We start from the raw sequence: 19,159 nt of genomic DNA on the forward strand, positions 1-19,159 counted from the left end.
TATGATGCTTTCAGCTTGTGGTTAAACATAGACGGTGCAAGAACAACTTGTTAATAATAAAGATGTTAAGTAGGTACCAATGGACTGGGCTGATTGCTAAGAACAGATCTTGCAATCACAAAATAGTTTAGAGCCTGAAGCACTTGGGCCAGAGTACTAATTATTACACATTTTAGGTCTATTGTCTTGGCTCTAGGAAATGTATTATTTTTAGTGATTTTCATTACTTGTTGGATTTAAAAATAGACTGAATTATGGCTGGTCATTGTTCTGCTGGGATGAATTATAGTTTGTTGAGGCAACTGCTTATTTTGTCTTGTCCCATGGCATTATGTGAAGCCAGACAATAAAAAAAGGAAATATGAGTGGCATTAACCTTTTGAAGTAGAAAGAAAAAGGACCCTTAATGAAATAGAGCAATCAGGCAATTATATTGCAGCTCTTAGTTATCATATAAAAAAGGAAACTGTGTCCTATATCATTTAACCCTTTGCCTCCTGCTGTGGAGGTTAGGGAGATGCAATAGACACACAGACGGTTTTTCTGCAAGTAACTGATTAGGAGGTGCTAATTAAGAAGTCTAGAAAGAGGTATCTTATTTAAGGATACACAAAGGAGCTGAGTCAAGCTGATGCTGAGTGTCTTAATTTCTGCAATTCTTTCTGTCTGATAATGCAGTCCTGAGTTAAAAAAACTGGATTTTTCACACATTTCCTTCCCCTTGCCCTGTTCTTTCTTTCTTTTCCTAAAGGAAGGTAAGAGACTTGTTATTGGGAGCAATACTGTTCTCTGTCCATAGTTACTTGATTTTGACTTTTTCATTCTGTCTGGGTGGTATTTTAAAGACTCAAGTGTTTTTCAAGTATGTTAAGAATACAAGCTCAGAAATAGGTCCCACAGGCATTTAAAAAAAATCCTCCCACTTCTTTTGCTGAGGGCATGATCAGATGAACTGCTCTCAAAAGTGCTGAGCCAAATGAAGTTATCTCCCTGCTGGGCCTTCCCACCCTGCTCTTTGTGAAGGCTGTCTCCAAATTGGTTTCGCAAGTTTAACCATTTGTTTGATTACTTCTCATCCAATTCAGTAAGGAACCTGAGTTAAAAAGCAAACCCACCCCACTTTGACTTATTCATTTTTTAAAATGAGGGGGTTTTTGTTAAGACTATTTATCTTAATTCAGAAAATTTTACAAATCTCTGTTACTGAGTGAAGCTTGCAAAGTCCCAGGAATTCTTGCTATGGCAAAAGACAATCCTGGTGAATAGGGACACACATATAAACTAGGTTACCCTCTTTTTTTCTATTGTGAGAACACCACCCCTACCTTAAACTGTTTTGCAATGTGAGAATTAGGAAGCTGTAAGTCAGAGTTTCTTACCTGTTTATGACTTAGTAAAGCATCCCTTCGTGTTTGACAGCAATTAAATTGATACCCACTAAGGAAACTGCAAGTCTACAGTGTTTCACTGAGGCAAAAATCATTATCTTCCCTGGGTCTCAATCCTCCCATACTCAGACTAGATGTAATTTCTATTGAGCAGAGTGGATCCACGTTGACTTACTGCCACTGTGGTCTGGCTTGTGAGGCAAAACTAATCTCCAGGATGCTGCTCCCCCTAGTAAGTGCCACATCTGTGGGCTGAACACTGCAACCAGGCTGCATGTACTAAAGCATTTCCTTTTGCAAAAGCTTCTCTTAATTGTAGCAGTTCATATGGTTGGTGCCCTTCTTGTGGGGAGAACGGCTCTTGGCAGAGAGGCAAAGGAACCAGCTCTTATGAGGACGCTGAGAGAAAAGAGACAGGGTTTTCACTTCCAGCCTCAAGTCTGATAAATCTCCTGCATAAACTGCATTGAAAGCAGCTTTTTTGGCCGAGGAATGGAAATTGAGCGTGAATTTGAGGTGATAATCAGTGCGTTCATGTTCAGTGAAGGAGAGTGCCTTGATTTAAGTTGTTGGCCTGACATTTATTTTTAATAAGCCATCTTGCTTCAATTGTCAGCTCTTCTGTTTGGCCTTGGGCCTCAGTTTCATGCCAGAAAAACAAGATGGTGATTATTTCCTTTGCCTGTCTTGCAAACTGTTTGAGGCAAGACCTGACTCTCCTGTTAACACAGTGCTTGGCAGGAGAGGTTGCTGATCTACACTGTGGCCTTTTGGCATTCCTATGGTTCAACTGGAAAGATGTAATTAAGTACTTTTAAAGGTGGATGCCAGAATAAGGCCCCCTAAATCCCTATTTAGATATCTTTGATAGATATAAGTTGTTTGGTTTCCTGAACAGACAAATGCTCATCTGCAGTTCCTACCACAAGGCTTCTCTTGACTCACCTGAGGTGAATGGAGAAATAGTTTCATTTTTGAGACTCCACCTACAGCAAGCTCTTCCCATTGGAGAAGATTAGGCACCCATCCAAGACCTGTATCTGTGTGTGGATGCATGTTTCATGTGTGTTTCTCCTGGATTTGTTCCAATGCAAAGGTTTTCACAGAACAATTAAAATGCAAATGCAGATGCAAATTGTAACAGGCTAAAATGTCAAACTCACCCGCAGAAGGATCATAATATGTGTCATCTTTGGCATTTCTCTTCCTCTCTCCTCACTGTTTTTGTTTCACAAGGCTATAATTTCCCCATACAATGAGGTTCTCAAAACCTTGTCAAAACACAAGTAGCAGTCTAGTTTCACAGTGTTGATTCCCCTCTCAGAGAAACATTTCCTCTCTGGAGCACAATCCAGCAGGCAAGTGTTTGCATCTGCAGCCCACTATAAGGATGAAGGGATTTCTTGGCAGCAGGCAGTAGTACCTCTCATACCTGGCTCTCACCAGGGCAAGGATCCTGTCTGGTCCCAACCACTTCAATAGATGAGTGATAGTGTTTGAAGGATGACTTACTCTGACTGGTTTAACTTTGATAGTTTACTATGTAAATGAATACCTGTTAAAAGGTAAAATTATATAATTTTTGCAGTACTGGAAGATCTGCTGTGTGTACCAGGACAGACATACACATGGAAAAGAAGTGCCTGTCTGATTTCAGACAGCTGGTAGGACAGAAAGGGAAATCAGTGAACCTGTCTGATTCATGCACAAGTTGTGACAAAGAGTTGAGATTTGGACCCATACATTCCTTTAGCTCTTGATTCAAAAGCTCCACTCTTATCTTCTCCCTCCCTGCTCCGACTGTGTCACTGCGGCTTTTGGGACTGCTGTGAACCACAGTGGTGTTTGCTGTGATTCCTGATGCGCTTGGTCATATCACAAAGGGGTAGCTGCATTCTGGGTTAGTGCTTATGAAATATCTTCCAAGCCTTCCTTCATCTTATCCTCCTCCCTTCCTTTTCAATTATTTCTCTGGACATCCTCCAATCCTCAAAGAAAGGAATAAAAATTAAATAAGCTTGGGATCTGGCTGTGGAACCAACAGCAGACATTTGCTGATATTGTGCTATTTGCTCTGCTTGTGTGGCTTATCCTTGCTCCTCCTTGTTTCAGGTTTCCCACTTCCCATGCTGTTTCCTTCACTGTAATTAGGAGGTCTTCTGCAATCAGGCCTGGATCTCTGCATAAATGTTCCTGGCACTTCAGTGACCCTAGGAGACACTAAGAGTACTGGGAAGCTCCTTGTACTTTGAGGACAGACCTCAGCAGATATGACTCAGCTGAGAAGCGAGTTCGATTCTTCGTTCCCTGATAGGAATCACCAATATGTGCTTTTGTGACACATCTTTGTTATCAGACCTATAGGGTCCTTCATGATAGGTAGATAGTCAAAGCCATTTGTGATCTAGGAACACTAATACCATAAATCTCTGTTTTTGCAGCAATCTGAGTTGCTGCCTGGATCTGCAGCACCCAGGCAAGCAAAATACCCACGGTTAAGACGAGTTTGTCTAAACTGCCTGTGTTTGAATGCTTTCAAACATCTTTATTTCTTGTATATCCCCTTGGCAAGAATGGTAGTTTTACTAATTGGGAGGAGTGTTTTTAATTTGACCAGATATTTTCTCATGGGAGTTTGCATTATGGTATTGGAATGGGGAAACCAGAGATGAGATGACTGAGTGTAAAAAAGGATCTTTCTGCACTTTAGACATCTTTCAGGTGGCTGAAAATAACAATTTAAAATGTCTTAGATGATTTCTTTTGTAGAACACTTTAGGAATTTAAAAATCTGAACCTGTTGTTGCTACTGATTATTTGCTTGAGGATCTAAGAGTGTTTCCTTTGTCAAGCCTTCCACCTGAGGCTTATAAAAGTGAATATAATTGCTCGTTCCTGATGCTACATCAGTCTCAAAGCTACCTCAGTATCTGGCAAAAGAACACTTGGATCTTCAGTTGTTTCAGTGGGATGAATCAAGATGAGACACTATTATCTTTAAAATCAAAAGGAGGCAGCCAACTCCTGGAGCCTCTGTGAGGATGGCAGCTTTCTGTCTGTTTTCTGAAAACAGGAAAGAAAGAAACCTAACCTTTTATTAATAGTTTGCTTATACACAAAGGGACACAGACAAATATTTCAGCATCTACTCTACAGAAATACATGAAACACACTGCACTAATTACACCAGTCAGATGCTTGTTGAAGGACAGTTAATTGGTTTTCAGAACATCTCAATCAACACAGACAGCAAGACACACGTCCAAGGATTTGAAGAGTCAGCAGTAATAGATGTCTGTGAATTCTCTGTTGCAAAGTAAACCTTTATTTTCACTACAGCGTGTTTTATAGTGCAATAAAAAAGAAGGAAGTCAATAGCTATATCTAATATAACTGTAGCTGAAAAGATACTTTACTGATTCAATATTGCTTGAAGGGCAGTGTAATATAGGTATTTGACCTTAACCAAGGGCTCACATGCAGGTGTTGGGTTCAGACTGAATTGTTGATGAAAGAATCTGAGCCAAGTTCAGACCAAGAATATGTTAAAATGAGATCGTTTTCATGCTATTTTTTACAAAAACATGTAAGTTGTCTACTAAGTCTTCTCTTATTTTAATCCTGCTTAGGCCCACCTACTCCTAAATACTTAATACACATATATTTTATTTTTGAACCAGAAAATGTGTTGGTTTTTGGTGACATTCAGCCTTAAATGTACTTGCTGGTCTTTCAGTTTTGCTCTTTTCCTATTGCCTTAGTTTTTTTTGTTTTGTTTTGTTTTTTCAAATGATAAAAATACTTTATCATCTTCTAGTGAAATTATTGAAGACAGCAAAGAAATAAAAAGGAAAGAAAAAAGGGAAAAATGGCTGTACATGATATTTTGACAGACTCTTTTCTCCTCAGTTCTGAAGCAGGGAGGTTCCGCAAACACACAGAAATTGCTATTAGAATTGCTGGGAACACTTGTGGTGCATAAATACATGCATTTTACAGGACTGATACCTGATTCATGAGCTCTTCTTGCATGACTTGTGAGTTCATCAGTGCCTTTACCATGACAAATAAGAATTATGTATCTGCCACTATAGCTATGTTTTGGGGAGAAAGAATAAAGTTTTGCAGGTTTGCAGGTGCAAGTGCATAGCTTTTCAGGTGTGACTGCATCCTCTCTTGAAGCAGTCACTGTAGTTTTTCCAGACAAGCATAAGCTTGCTCTGACTGTACTGTTAGCAAAGTGGAAGCCCTGTAGGTCTCCTCATCATGTTTCTGAAACTGAGCTAAGTCATCTGAGAGTCTGAACATACTGACTCTGCACTGTTATTTTGTCCAAGAGTCAGCTTATACCTCAGTAGAGTAAGCTTATATCTGCCTGTAGAAGGTTGTAGATCTATCCTTTGAATTTTTTCCTGAAATGTCCTACAACTTTATAAAGCTGTCCATGATGCTCCCACTGATTTCAGAAACAATGAAGTTAGGCCAGCGCTAAACCCCAAACTGAATGGTCTCTTCATATTCAAGAGTGAAACAATTCCAGATCTGTGCATACTGTCTGGGACTTTGTGCTCCCAGTTTGAGCTCATCTTAAAGACAGCTGATGACGGGGTTTTACAAACATACTCAAGATGTTAGGCAGTGCTTAAACTAATCCTTTCAACAAGTGTATAAAAGCTCAGGTAAAGAGAAGTCTTAGCCTGAATCTGACGTGAAAAAGAGTTACTTTCTCCAAAGAGGTAGGAAGTAGTGACATCTCAGCAAAATATCCTGAGTATTTGCTACAAAGGTCAGTTTGTTCAGAGTTTAGGGGTTTCATTTTGTTTTGTCTTTCTGGACATTCCTTCCATTTGGTTTGATGCAGTTCTTCAGATTAATACATGTTGCCCTGCCCTGATGCTGCTCAGCTGAGCACTTTCCCCATTCTGTATTTGTCAAAACTTTTTTTAAAGAATAGCATGTTAGAAAACAAATCCTTTAAATTTTGGGAAAATAATTTAAATTTTTTAATGATTCTGAGGGCAAAGCATTGTTTTGGAGAGTCCAGCTGTTGCCACTGATTGGTAACAGTGACTATGAAGATTATACATGTGTTTCAGTGACCTTATTGTTTTTCTGATTCAAAGCTTCAGGTTTAGGGTCAGCAACAAACTTAGCAAAAAGCATCAGGAAGAGGTACCTGATGTTTCCGGCATGTCCCAGTGCTCTTTTAGCTCTTCTATTCTGTTCCAGAATCTGCAGAAATGGTGATAAAGCAAGGTAATTTTCCTGAGGAACTTTCTGCCACATGGAGAAGTTTGTTTTTGGGAGAAAGCAGCAGAAATGTCTTATTTTTTCCAGAGAGTGATTATTTAGGAGTAAAATTAGGAAATAATTAGTCAAGGGTACAAGTCTTTTGTAAAATGGTGTTGACTACACTTCCAGAGAGGAGAGTCCAGGATTCAACATCATTTGAGGTAAATTGAGGTATTTCACCCCTTTTGGGCAACTCTCTCAGGCTTTCTGCACGTACATGTGGATGTTGCTGTATATCAGATCTGACTTTGACTCAGAGTGTGGGCTCAGTGCTAGAAAGTGGTGTAGACCTTAATCTGGTGAAATGCAGGCCGAGGAGGTAAATGGCAGCATGAACAAGCAACTGCAGTAGTGCAAGAGTTGGGTTTTCAAAGTGTAGATTAAAGTGAGGGCAATGAGCATGGAGTGTTGTCTTTTTCAAGTCGGTGATATGAGGGTAGATTGTGAGGATGTTTTTTTTTTAACTGAGGAGAGACCCATCACCCCCTCTAGAAAAGCAAAAGGTTCTTGGCCAAGGACCAGCTTGAACCGAAGATCAAAGATCCTTCCTCAGCTCTGTTGTGCCTCTGTGTGTGTGATTGTGGTATTTTTACTTCTTGATAGTGTCTCCTCAGGCTCCGTCTCCACGGGTTTGCAGCCTGAAATACTGGTTCCTTGCTGTTCTTCCTCAGAAAGCTGTAAAGCCAGAAATGCAGCTGGCAATTATATTGTAAGCTTATGTGTTTAAAATTAATAAAGTACAACGAGATCTATTATTTATCCAGTTGGCCAAATTATTCATTGGTATGATTATTTGGTGATTGCATCTCATGTGATGGTTCCATACAGAAAGGACTAATAATTAGCCCTAAGTGTTAGAGGGCTATCACAAAGTAAGGTGTTAGCAGAGATTTGGAGACTGGAACTAGATGATCTTCAAGTTCCTTTTCAACCCAAATCATTCTGTGATTTTATTATTATTTCAGTAGAAAGCTAAACCAGCCTTTGGAAACGTGCTTTGCTGACTTTTGTCTGTGCCAGAGTGTTACCCCATAATGATGCAAAAAGAAGTAAGGTGTCTGCAAACTCTGTGATATTGTGGGCTGTAGGTGGCCCACAGGTGAGAGATTTCCTGTAATTTACAGGCCCAAGGCTATGGAAGTGTATGGTTGTCACACATGTCATCTTTTGGATCACTCTTAGCACTTCAGTCCTTATTCATTGAAGTCATTAATACTGGGTTTACTCTCTGGAAATCATAGATGGATTATCTCTATGAAGTGTAATCTAATTCACAGGGCAGGCTCCAAACTCCAGGAGATCTCAGTTGTGGAAAAGCTGTCAGGTGGATGGAGACACTTCTGCCCAGAGAAAGCCACAGGTTCATCATAGGACACACTGTTAGCAGCAGGATCTGCCCGAATATATCAGGGTGGAGGATCAAATGCTGTGCTGCCTGGGGAGGCTCTTGATGGGAAATTCTTCTTGAGGGAGAACAATCTATGTTCATTTTACATACCTCAAGTTGGTGTTCCTATGTTTTCATGGTAATTTTGGATATAAATCTCTCATGCCAATAGGAGTTAGTTTCAGAGCTAAAGAAGCTTCTTGATTCCAGGGGCTTTTGTTGCAAGCTGCTGAAATTACCAAAGATTCATCTCCTAGTTTAATCTACTCTTTTCAATTTATCATCTTCTGAAAACATCCTGATGGCAAAGAATGTTTAGAAGTATTTGTGTGACTTAGAAACTGAATTTACCAAGGGAACTTTAATCTCCCTGGGTAATTTTGCACATAACAGAAAAATCAAACTAAAACTAAAAAAAATCAAACTAAAACTAAACCAACAACAAAACCCCCACACTTCTGAAATTTCCAGAGAATAAAAAAAATCCCAATCAGCAGAGCACTGCACAAAAATATTTTCAATGGCTTTTGGTCAAAATATCTGCAGACTAAATTTTCAGCTGACCAGGAAAATGCTCTTCTGGGAGTAATTCTTTTCTATATGAGACAGCACTAATCCTCTAGTCCTGTGTGAAGATAAGAAGTCCTGTAGAAGGCTTTAGCTTGGGAAAGGTACAGAAATGACCAGTTTATTCCAAGAACAAGCAAGCAAGCATGATGCATTGCAGAATTGCAGTACATAAGAAAGGTGTTTTTGCAAGCCTGTTAAGTGCATGGCACATGTCATGTCCCAGCAGTCTCCAAATGAAAATGAAATGTTATCAAAAGATCTTGCCCTGGGCCATAGGCTGTATCTTTGTGGACCTTGGGAGAAATAAACCAGCTTGCTATTATTGCTTCCTTTAAACAGGAAAAAAACACAAGGAGCAGATTCAGGGTTTCCCTTTGTCTTTCACATCTCAGGAGCATAAAGGTAAAGCCATGTGGGAAGTCCCGGAATTTCCAAAGTCTGGTCATTCTGTAAATGTTAATACTCTTGACAGGTATGAGCAAAAATATTTTTTTTCCTCAGTACCCATGTATATCATTGTGCATTTTCTTATTTACCAGATTTTATTGGTGAAATCAATGTTGGTTGGAATTCAGAAGGTGAATGCACATTTAACAAACATTACGAGATTTTGGACAATTACATCAGGCCTACACACAGCAGATCAGTACCTGTGGTCTATTTTTTATAAATGCAACACATGAATTGTTTCCAGAAAGACTGGGGTTGTGTTAAGCATTTGCAGTGCTGAGGAAAGCATGAAGTGAATGGTGTTGGAGGTATCTGGAGAGCACATGTGAAGCTTTAACTTTGGTACAGCTCCTCCAACTATATTTTAAAGTCAGGTTGAGTTCCTAATGAGAATAGCTTTGTAAAAAGAATGAAAGCAAAGAGCATAACTTCCGGTAGGTCTGGACAAACACGTACAGTGTCATACAAAGAAGAGCAATGAATGCAGGTAGTTTCTGTAGCATGAGAACTGTCCTGGGAAACTGTAGGTCTTGGACAGACTTGTGGGTCATATAAGATCATCTACTGACAAGAACTACAGCCATTTTACCAGAAATGCTAATTTAGAAATGTAAATATGAATATCAATGTTTTGGTGTGGAGAGTGTCATTTGCTTCTGTACTTGAATGGTCCTCTCATCACCCACAGCAAAGCTGTGTCCACTGCTGTATTTCAGGAGTGACTGATAAATTAGTAAGTATTTGGAGAAGACAACTGAGAAACTTTATGGAACCATGAAACATAACTTATTGAGAAAGTTTTAAGAAGCGCAGTCTGATTAACTTATTGAGGGCTTTAAGGGTGATTTTGCTGGTCTATGAGTACCTACTTGGAGAGCAGCAACATGATTTCAGAGAGTTCTTCAGTTTGACAGAAAAAGATACAGCAGACTGAATATCTGGCAGTTGAAACAAGGTATAATTGGACCAGAGATATGGCAATTGAAACCAAGATAGCATTAAGTGAATCCTTGATACAGAAGTGCAAAATTTCGGGTCAATATTGGGAGATGTTGAAAAAATTTGTGCTGTAGTACAGGATCTCAGGCTATCTTTGCTATGTGAACCCCTGAGGATTTCCCAAGGGCAATCATAGAATCATAAAACACTTTGGGATGGAGGTGACCTTAAAGATCACCTAGTTTCGACCCCACTGCCATGGACAGGGACACCTTCCACTAAACCACATTCTCAAGCTCCCATCTAACCAGGCCTTGCACATTTACAGGGATGGGGTATGATACACCTTTGTGTAGCATATTTAAAACCCTTTTCTAATGGTAAGTTATGTACTTTCTATGGACATAATTCTCCAAGGTCCATGGCCCACAGATTGAAAAACTACCATTCAATCCTAAATCAGGGGCTTGAAGAAGGAATCAACCAAGCAAGTCCTGTGGTCTGTGGTGCACAATGGTAAGTCTAAGTGATAAACATGATTTGCTCTAACATTGTGATCTAGGAATGCCAGCCCAAAATGCAGCTCCCTCTGAAGAACACTGAGCCCTTACTCAGCTATTGCTCCTACCCTGTGAAACCCTGATGTGCAGAAGATGACTAATGGCTTTAACCACATTGCTTACAAATTTTACAGCACTGGTGCCTGGAGCCAAACCCCTTCTGCACTACTCTGGTTCAGTGGTTTTCATTGTCTCTGTTTTCTCTGTTGTGATCACACATGAAAATGAGGCAGAAAGGTACCAAGACAGGCTTTTTATTCATTTACAATATCCTGGATCCTGAAAGCTGAGTGGGCAATAGGCTGCATTATTAAGAGATCTGCTCTGCACAGGCACTTGTTCTCAGCCCCATGCTATCCTCCTCTGGCAAAAGCATGAAGAGAATTGGGCAGCCAGCCCAGAGGACAATAATTTGAGTCTTTCTTTTTTCTTTTCTTTTCTTTTCTTTCCTTTTCTTTTCTTTCCTTTTCTTTTCTCTTTTCTTTTTTCTTTTCTTTTCTTTTCTTTTCTTTTCTTTTCTTTTCTTTTCTTTTCTTTTCTTTTCTTTTCTTTTCTTTTCTTTTCTTTTCTTTTCTTTTCTTTTCTTTTCTTTTCTTTTCTTTTCTTTTCTTTTCTTTTCTTTTCTTTTCTTTTCTTTTCTTTTCTTTTCTTTTCTTTTCTTTTCTTTTCTTTTCTTTTCTTTTCTTTTCTTTTCTTTTCTTTTCTTTTCTTTTCTTTTCTTTTCTTTTCTTTTCTTTTCTTTTCTTTTCTTTTCTTTTCTTTTCTTTTCTTTTCTTTTCTTTTCTTTTCTTTTCTTTTCTTTTCTTTTCTTTTCTTTTCTTTTCTTTTCTTTTCTTTTCTTTTCTTTTCTTTTCTTTTCTTTTCTTTTCTTTTCTTTTCTTTTCTTTTCTTTTCTTTTCTTTTCTTTTCTTTTCTTTTCTTTTCTTTTCTTTTCTTTTCTTTTCTTTTCTTTTCTTTTCTTTTCTTTTCTTTTCTTTTCTTTTCTTTTCTTTTCTTTTCTTTTCTTTTCTTTTCTTTTCTTTTCTTTTCTTTTCTTTTCTTTTCTTTTCTTTTCTTTTCTTTTCTTTTCTTTTCTTTTCTTTTCTTTTCTTTTCTTTTCTTTTCTTTTCTTTTCTTTTCTTTTCTTTTCTTTTCTTTTCTTTTCTTTTCTTTTCTTTTCTTTTCTTTTCTTTTCTTTTCTTTTCTTTTCTTTTCCTTCCTTCCTTCCTTCCTTCCTTCCTTCCTTCCTTCCTTCCTATAATTTTCTAGTAGGATCAGTCCCTGAGCTGTTTCTCTGTAAGGATAAACAAACATTTGCCTACTCAACTTGGTACAAGACAGGGAAATTTTAGGACAGAACTGGCATTTGGGTAATTTAATGACAAAACCAACCAAAACAAAAGCAAATACAACTATGTGCTGTAGTTTAAACTTTTGCTTATCACTGTCCTTATATGGTTTTTCTACTTTGACTTTATTCCCTGGATATTAGGAAATGTCTTGCTGATAGTTCTACTTTTTTTTTTTTTTTTTGGTGTTGAAGGTGATGCAATCAGACATATTTTTAAAGATGCAAAATATTTAAAGTAGCTAATTATTTCCTTTCATCTTGGGTTTGCCAGCTTTCACATCCAGCTACTTAACTGTGACTCCCCAGTCAGTTAAACTCATTTTGATGGATTGGATTGACACTGATATCCATTTACCTCCATTTTTATTCCTGCTTCCTTTTAGCAAACAATTATGGAACAGCAATAGCTTCCCACTGGGCAGACAAATTCTTTCTGTCTTCCTTTAACACAGCTGTGCATTTTTCCAAGTGATGAATGCAGTAGAACCAAATCATATGAATCTGCGATCTGTTCCAGCTGCTGTTGGAGAGAAATGATTAAAACAACAGAAACAAACTGGAAAGAAAAGTCTCTGCTTTTTTCCCTCCAAGCCGGCAAACATGTTATCATTGAGCATAAGCAGCAAAATGCATTTTTAAACTCAAGAAGCAAATGTGCATATAAGAAATAAGAGGCTAAGCAAATAATAAAGCAGAACGACATGACACCATATCACAATCCTCAACGAGTAAGTAGCACAGTTCAACCTCAAAAGCTACTGAGTAAGACGAAAATGTCTCTTTAACAGTATTAGGGGACAATTTATTATGTGTATCCTTCGAGTGCGGCACAATGTCACTGCAGGCCCATTGCATTTGCATTATTTCCAGACAACGGCAGCAGCAGAAAAGGACACTGATTTATTTCAGAGCAGGCACAGGTGATTTTTATGTCTGTTGGGACTCAGCCAGATATGGCTTAACCCATTCAAGTCTTTTCTGCTTATACGAAGAGGTGTCTTTTTTGCAACATCCTTATCTTCCAGCTCAGATTTCATTTAAGTTACTCAAGCAAAAGATGGGGTATTTTGAAGTCCTTTGCTCTTTCAAACAGTTACTAAAGCTTTGCTCAATTCAGAGAGAACAAGTGATCAGCAATAGCTTAATCTGTTTAAAATAATTCTAATGATCATTTTCACTGTTCAGCTTTTAACATACTGTGTGACTTCCACACCTTATAGTAGCCAAAATCAAATGATCTCCTGATAATATTATTCTCTATTGCATGTAGCTAATTTGCCAGGATCAAAAAATAACATACAAGAAAAGAAAAGTCACTGTCTGGCTGTTACAATCCAGTCAAAGATGCAAGCTTTGTTTCTGCTCAATTGGAGAGCTTGAGGACTGCCTGCATCCCAGTTTTCCGGCATTATAGAAGAGGAAAATCTGACATCTTGCTGGAAGTGCCACCTTACAAAGAGATGACGGACTGGGGTTGGGACCAACTGCCATTGCTAATGGCAATTAGAGAGAAAGCAGAGATATTAATCCAAAGTCAGTGTAGCTGGCTTCTGATAGTCCATCAATTTTACTTCTTCTGTTAAGCACCAGTATTTTTTTCCCTCTTCTGAACAACTGCCAGGCTATGTGTGGGCATATGGCTGTAATTCTGCTGATGGCTGAAAGAGATGCAGAAAGCCAAAGTGAGAATTCATGTCCTGAACGAAGTGACTCCTGCGTAACTGGAGCGATGTACACTGTGCCTGGCAGTACAGCTGAGAAACAGGAGTTTTTTCAGGAGTGATCTACAGGATTTCTTTCATCCCAAATAGGAGTAAAACTGAGTATTTTGAAATTTTCTCAGTGCAATTTTGCAAAAGTTTCCTTTTATGCCCATTAAAATACTTTCAGTGTGGCTTTGTTACCCCCCAAATGAGGCATTATGAATCTGATTGAAAGCATCAGAACAGAACAGAGAAAAACTTCCCACATGATACAAGTTTTTTTAAAAAGGACAGTCTTTGGAATGAATTATTTAGTAGTCTACTAACAGAATGTTCTGGTAAATTAGTTTTGTAAAGTTTTCATTTTCACTGCACTCAAAGCATGTGCTGGAGCACTGCCCTGCTGGACTGAGATCTGATCTGCCCTTCTCTCCTATCTGGTCCCTGTGGCCCTGTGACTACTGCAGGAAAAAGAGATTGGTCAGTGCACAAATAAGTGAACACAGTTCAGTGAGTGCAATATATGTAAAGGTAGGCCTTTTTTTTTTTAAATATTACTCAGTGTGTTTTGATGCCTGTGATGAGTCAGAGGTACTTGTAGAAGCGGAGAACACGCCCTTGTTCTAGCAAAAGCAGTCAATGGAGGCAGCTAAAACAAATCACTTTTGTGCTTGTGGACTTGCTGGGGAGTGATTCTTGCACTCTGTCTTCAGGATGAATCACTGCCTTTATCTTCTTACAAGAGGAAAACAGAGCTCAATGGCTGTTGCACACTAGAGCAGCAGCATATTCTAAACCCAACTCTATTACTGGGCAGTCTTGGCAGGTTTCTGTGGCCCATTCCTCCCCCCAGCAACATTGTTTGTTCCTTCTTAAAGCATTTTGAAAGCTTTTAATAACATACACTACTGGCATGGCAGGGGGTGGTATTACAGCTCCATGATTTTGGTAGCACTGAATAGACTCATGGGGAGCCTGGGTGTTGATGGGTCAGGCACTGTGTTAACTGCTAGGAAATCTTGATCCCAGATTTAAGGAGCTTACAATAAGAAAGATGGAAAGTCACAGCAACAACAACAACAAAGCAATAACTAAAAACGGCATCGTAGAGGAGGAAATGATCCCTGGGACTTACACAGTGCCATAAGTTAACAATTTGCACAAACTCTGCTGAGTTTGGTTTGGCTTCTTCCTAGTCCAACAGGCTGTCAGGTCTTTTAGCTATAAATCACATATTCTGAGTAGGGATTACCTGGTGTTATGGTGAATTATAGAAGATATCTGCTCTCTGCAGTGATGTTCCAAATGGGCAGCTGAAGCCTGTGTAATAGAAATAAAAAAGTCATTGTGTTTTGACAAAAATATAGCAATGCTGCTTCTGCTTTCTAAAGAAAATAGTCTCATTATTAAGCACAATATACCTAGGTGATGAATCAGGTGGAGCGAGGAAAAGACAGCTTTTTAAAAATTAAGATACTATTTCTTTTTCCCTTTCTTCCTTCATTGACAGATAAAATACCCTCTAAATACCAGAGGACCTTAATGCTGCCTTTGTTGATCATGCAGTTCAGACATAGCTGAGCTGAGCATTGAACTTAGCTGTGTAACAGAGAAATTTAGTAACAGTTTGTATTTTTTCCTCACCTGAAGTCTAATTGATGGAGAAAACAAGTAAAAATATAACACAAATTCTTACAGGAAGTAGATTCAAATTAGCATATGACCTATCCTCAAACAAGCTATATAAAATAAATTTGCCTAGTGCTTCCTAAATAGCTTAAATCAGTTTTTAAAGGAAAATATGCATTTTAAGAATGATAGGTAAGGAATGACCATTCGTGACTGCTGTGCCTGACACTCATTACAGAGGTACTGGGGTACAGAGACATTATCAAGCAGGATTGTCAAATGTCCCCTGGAAAAACAGCTGTTCCTGGTGAGAGTAGGGCAGCCATCCAGCTGCTCATCAGAGTCTTTCCCAGCCTGTGTGTGTGCCTGATCCATGGGAGGGGAGTATAACCCTCCACCAGCTACACAAGGTGAGCTGTTTTATGTTTTAGCTGACACCAGAGGTAACTCCAGGTCAAACAGGGCTGTGAGTCCCACGAAGCAGATACAGATTCCTTTGGTTCGAGGTATCCAGACTTCTCAAAGGGTCTTCCCAAGCCTGGCAAACAGCATCTCTAATGTTGGTTTTGTTTGATTTTTTCTCTTCCTCTCTTGTACCTACAAAACTTGCTCTGCTGTCTTTCAGCTTAAGCCTTGTAGGAATAGCTGCCAATAAGAGTGTTATCTGGGAATCATGATGTGCACATCTCCTGATAAAGCAGCTCCTTTTGTGCATTGCTCTTAATACTACATTTGATTTTGGTACTGAAAGTGATATTGGGTCCATCTGGCAGTACATACCCAGCTTCTGATCTGTGAGGAGGACAGGCAGGGCTCTAGAAGAAGGCCTCAAATTGGCCCAGTACATCTGATACCTAATTAATAAAAGACAGATTAGAAACAATGACACACCAATGCTTTAACTGGCATCACCAAGAACAATTGTGACATGTATTTAATGAAACTAAAGCAAATACAGAAGGGGGTAAAGCATGTGTGCCATACTTAAAATCAGACGATGTTAGCACCTGTACAAGGCTGCAAAAGAAATAGATTCCTTTGTGCATCACACCTTTCCACCACATTAATTCCTTTGTAAACCTCTTCTGTATCACACTTTTACTGCCCTCACCATGCACAACTTGGCTGTAACCTAATGACCGCAGCCATAAAACAAAGCAGAAGTTTGGTTGTACAACTGCTTTTGGTAATAGAACAAAAAAATTGCACACATAATTAACTGTAGCTCATGCCTCCAGGCCAGAGCTGAAATGGGAGAAGTGATACTATCAAGAAGGACCTTAAACCATTTTCTAGGAGCCATTAGGACATCCTTTTCAGAAAGAGGTGACTGATGGGGAGCACAGTAAAACATCCCAGCAGGCCCTTATTTGATGTGGTTGGAGGTGACTGCAGCTTTCAGCATCCATGCCCAGTTCATAAGCACTCCTTACTCTGATGAGCACTTGGTTGGTTCAGTGGGAACTGTTGCCAGGGGACTCAAGGATTCTGCGGGCTGAGGGTGACATTCATCCCCCAGCTTCTGCTGGCTCTGCTGTGGGGTAACACCTCTCACTACATGGGGTCATGAGCAGACAGGACTTTCACACCTTGAAGAGTTTTAGCCTCTTCCAAAGCTGAGATTTCTTCTATGAGATCAGACACTTCCAAAAGCATCTTTGACACTTGAAAGCCAAAACTTCACAGATTTTCAGGTGAGATTCCAAAAAGATAATAGCTGTTTTTTTACCTGCTTACTCCAAGGATGCCACTTCTGTTTTTAACATGTTCAAACTAATAGTTAAATCTCTAAAGCACTAGTATTCACTGCTGTTAAGAGTACATTAAATCTTCAACCCTGTTGTTTATTTTCAAAGGTATATTCTGGTGACACATGTTAAATTTAATTTTATTGCTGGGTTGAACCGAGGCATTTAATGTTCAGAGAATTATAATGATTACCTAGGACCAATCACCAGAAGTATGTTCTCTTGAATAATACAGGGACACTATACCTAGGACTAGTCTTAAAAATCTATTTTTAAAAAAGAAAGTAAATCTAGGGGAAAAAACATCTCATTAAAGGAAATAATAACTTTTTGGTTTTTTTAACTAGTGCAATTCATAGATGTTATTTTTTGTGGATATTGTTAGATGGTATTCTACAGGATGCCAAACCTCAATACCAAGTCAAGGTGAAAAATGAAGCAGAAAAAGCTACAGTGGAATTCTACTCACATATATTCAGTTTAGATGATAAAGATACAAAAAACTGATGAAATCAAGCAGCACTAACAGGCCTGTTAGTTTTGTTGTATGTCTTTGATATGAAGTGAACTGGTTAAAAATGTTTTTGCAAATGATCACTGGGCCTTTAAGCAAATGAATTATGAAGAGAGTTTTGTTCCCTAGGCTCAAGGCTTTTGGGTTCTGGTTAACATTTTAGATACGGAGAGACTATTCTTCTGCACTAAAAAAGTTCATACAATCAGAAAGAAGGTTGTAGGACTATATGCTATATTTGTAGATATACTCTTCTGTTTTCTTCCTTAGAGTTTAACGGACTTAACAATGCATGGTGAATATCATTGGGCACAGAAGATGCTAGTTCTAAAAATGTGCCCTAACCTTGCACAGTCCAAATCCCTGCTTTATTGCTTTTCCCAGTACCATGCAATGATCCCAGAACCATGCAATGAATAAAAAAACAACCAACCAACCAATGACTTCCTCTGACATTACGGGATCCCAATAAGCTAAGCTTTGACAGCCCAGATGTCATCTCCAAGGCAGTCTGGAAAGGCTGTGTATGGCACAGGAAAGTTCTTCAGTGGATAAGTTCGATTAGCAGAGTAGATGATGAATTACCCAATTTGCTGGTCAGCAGATTTTTTTGGTATAGGCACAGGACAGAGATCTGTGTTATTCCTCATTTGTGCATTTTTTTCCATATTTTTGAGCTCATGTGGCTCTTCAAAGATTCTGTACTCATGGATTGAGATGCAGTTGTTCACATCTGGGATCACATGCAAGATTTTCTTTTTCTCCAGCTATCAAGAAGTTGAGGAAGAAAAAGGGAAGTGCCAAACTATTCCCCAACTTCCTTCAACTTTTCTGACTTGCAGAATATAACAAACTAAGAAAATGTGATTTTTTAAATAACATCTTTTGGGTGACATTTTCCAAATGCTCATATTTCTGTTGAATTGCAATGATTTCTCATTAAGAAATGTTCTTAAATTTTATTAGAAAAGCTGCTTTCTACCAGAATGAATTTGGGTTGGAAGATGGCTGAGAAAAAAAAATGACTTCTGTTATGACTTCAGAAATGCTAGTGAACTAAAAAATAAGCACAGCGGTAGCAATCAGACCAAAATGCTTTTTTCTCAAGGAAGCTGTGGAAAACCCTTGCAATAGGCCAATGTGAAATAATCTGCACTCTCAGACCGTGTTACAAAAATGAAGACACAAAGAACTTCTCTGTTTTTAAAGAAGAGATTAGTTTCATCCCAAAACCTGGGCATTTAATAGTCTTTCCAAAATTTGCCACTCCTCAACCTTATGTAATTCCAATTATTATTGCTAGTCATAAATGTTCAAGCAAGTGGGGCTTTTGCATTTTAGGTCTCAAAGAGACTTGCAAACTTGGATCCCACGGTTTGATTGCCCATGGTATGAAAAGAGGTAGTTCCCTGGGTGGTTTTGAATATCCTACCTTTTAATTTAGTTGAGTGCCCTTTGTTCTTTTCCTTTCTCATCCACGTGTTCATTTCAATCTCTTTTCACATGAAAGGTTTTCCATGCCCTTCTTTTGCCACCTCCCTTTCCTGAAAATAGATTTGTCTTTACCAGCATTTGCAAATTATCCCAGTCAAAGGTATTTTTATTCTCATGGCTATCTTTGTTTTGATTGTTTATTTCCAAGAAAGATA

General features: G+C 38.7%; 1 long non-coding RNA gene across 1 annotated transcript; it reads right to left on the reverse strand.

Annotated features, from left to right (window-relative positions):
* Positions 1-12,262: 12,262 nt before the first annotated feature.
* On the reverse strand, positions 12,263-16,147 carry LOC108449574. The gene is made up of 3 exons (XR_001865789.1): positions 16,029-16,147; positions 14,872-14,939; positions 12,263-12,436 (listed from the first exon to the last, which is right to left on the reverse strand). It is a non-coding gene; the product is annotated as an uncharacterized LOC108449574 (long non-coding RNA).
* Positions 16,148-19,159: the final 3,012 nt, after the last annotated feature.

This window comes from Corvus brachyrhynchos, unplaced genomic scaffold (assembly GCF_000691975.1).
Source record: "Corvus brachyrhynchos isolate BGI_N302 unplaced genomic scaffold, ASM69197v1 scaffold28, whole genome shotgun sequence".
NCBI lineage: Eukaryota > Metazoa > Chordata > Aves > Passeriformes > Corvidae > Corvus > Corvus brachyrhynchos.